The following is a 2592-nucleotide window of genomic DNA, read 5'->3' on the forward strand; positions in this document are numbered from 1 at the left end:
GACTGGTGGGGGATGAGGACAGGGAGGGCATATGAGGGTACTCAAGGCTGAGAACCAGTGTGGGAAAGAAAGCCAGGGATGGGGGTGTTGCCCCCAAGGCCCCTAAATTCACAGAGCCTTAGAAATCTTAAGAATCTTTGTTATGGATGGAATTGCATCTGGCCCAGATTCATATGTTGAAGCTCAAACCCCCAATGTGACTGTATTTGGAGACAGGGCCTTCCAAGAGGTAACACAGAGGTTAAATTGGGTCAAAAGGGTGTGGCACTCATCCAATACACCTGTTGTCCTTATAAGTACAGGAAGAGATGCCAGAGATATGCAGCACAGAGGAAAGGCTGTGAGAGGTCACAAGGAGAAGGCGGCCATCTGCAAGCCAAGGAGAGAGGCCTCACCAGAAACCAACCCTGCTACACCTTGATCTTGGACTTTCAGTCTCAAGGATTGGGAGAAATAAATGTCTGTTATCCAAGCCACTCAGTGTGTGGTATTTTGCTACAGCAGCTCTAGCTAACTAATACAGTCTTAAAGTCCAGCTAGTCTATCCATCCTCCAATGCCTGGATTGCCTCCATACCATACACGCCAAGTTGTCAACACCTGCACAGACCTCACCAAGGACAGGGAGCTTTCACCTCCTTAGGGAGCCCACTGTGTCATGGGGCAGTTCTCTTCCCCTATAACTCCCACCCTGGCTCCCACTCCTCCCGTGGGAACCATAGAAAAGGTGGTTTATTCTTCAATAAGACAGCCCTCTATATCAGAGTTTAGCAAAGTTAGTAGAGGATCACATTGCAAATATTTTCGACTTTGTGGAGCACACTGTCTCTGCTGCAAATGATCAGCTGTGTTGCTGTAGCACATGGTCAATATGTAAATGAATAGGTGTGGTTCTATTCAAATAAAATTTTGTTTATCAATGTGAAATTTAAACTTAATAGGATTTTTCCACACCATGAAAGATTCTTATTTTCATTTTTTCCCCAATTAAAAAATGTAAAAACCAGGGCTGGCTGGTTAGGTCGGTTGGTTAGAGCATGGGTGTTGTCACACCAAGGTCAAGGGTTCAGATGTCCATACTGGCTAGCTGCCAAAAATACAAAAAAAAGCTCATGAAAAAAAGAAAAAGTAAAAATCATTTGGCGGGCTGAATATGAGCCAGGGGGCATAGCTTATCAACTCCAGCTCTAGATTTCTCAAGAGAATGACTGGCTTGGGCTAAATGTATACCACTTCCTCTGTGTGCCATAGAAGATCAACCATAGATGGGGACAAGAACTGTGGGAGGTGAGTGGAGTCTGGAAAGTGAGAAAGGGAAAAAAACAGGTTTCCTAGTTATCAGCCTCAGTCACGGGCTTCTGTTGGCTGAGAATCCCAGGTAGACGTGGACAGAAAGAAAGGGGGTGCTCTGTGGTAAGATGAAGTTTTTCTTTTTGATCAGTAAAAGGAAAACCAGGACAAAATGGATCTAAGTGTCAACTCTGAGTTTCCAGCTTGGCTCTGGGGATGAGAACACATGGAGATGTCCCCTCATGAGGCCAAGAGTGTCCTTTGTTTTATGAAAGACCTGTGGCCTAGAAGAGTTGGGTGATATTCAGTGTGCAAATCCACATGCCCTTCAAAGAAAGCAGTGATGTTTCTTTGCAAGGTCAAGGCTTCCTGGTGAATCTCCACACTATGGACTGGTCCACTTGAGATACCTGGATATATAAGGGTTTGCTGAAGGTGAGGCATAGACAGAAACAAGTCGCTGTCAAGCCAGTGACTCCTGTGTGCTGGGTACATGCACGTAGCTGTGATCAGACAAGGGCACACACACAAACCTTTGCAGAGATACCTGGATATATAAGGGTTTGCTGAAGGTGAGGCACAGACAGAAACAAGTCGCTGTCAAGCCAGTGACTCATGTGTGCTGGGTACATGCACGTAGCTGTGATCAGACAAGGGCACACACACAAACCTTTGCAGTGTGGATTGCAGAGAATGAGTTGCAGGTGAGGCTGGCAATTACGATGAAAAAATATACAGCCTCCCCCTCTTTTTTGCCCTGCAAAAGATGAATGAATATAACCTCATCCCAACACTTCATCACTGAATAAAGATTGAGGTTGGCAGGGAAAGCCGTGGTTTGGCTCTTCCTGGATTTAAGTGCATGCAAATCAAAGCTGGCCTCTAAACAAGTTTGGGTGGTGTGGCTGGAAGTGGGGATATCAGAGAGGAGCTGGGGGCCTGGTGCCCAGTCTGGCTGCAGCAGAGACTGAGGCAGGTAGGGGCAGAGTAGGGAAGTGGAGGAAAGAGGGAAAAGTCAAAAGCAGGTGACATGGGACCCAGGAATGCACCTGAGGAACCTTGTTAAACAAAGCAGAGAAGCCCCAGTGGAGCAGGGAAGGCTGAGGTTTCTCCCTGGATTGCTCAAGCCCGGCCCTTAATCCCTAACTAGTGCTCAAGAACAAATAAGCCTTTAGAGACCCCACTGGGCCTTGCCAAAGGCAGTGGTTGGTCATTTTAGTTAATCCTGGAAACAGGAGAGGCAAGAGGGAGCAGGTGCCAGTTCTTTTGGGTGTTTCGGCTTCAGGGTAGCCAAACTCTGGCT

The sequence above is a fragment of the Galeopterus variegatus genome, unplaced genomic scaffold, assembly GCF_000696425.1.
Source record: "Galeopterus variegatus unplaced genomic scaffold, G_variegatus-3.0.2 Scaffold1349, whole genome shotgun sequence".
In the NCBI taxonomy this organism is placed as follows: Eukaryota; Metazoa; Chordata; class Mammalia; order Dermoptera; family Cynocephalidae; genus Galeopterus; species Galeopterus variegatus.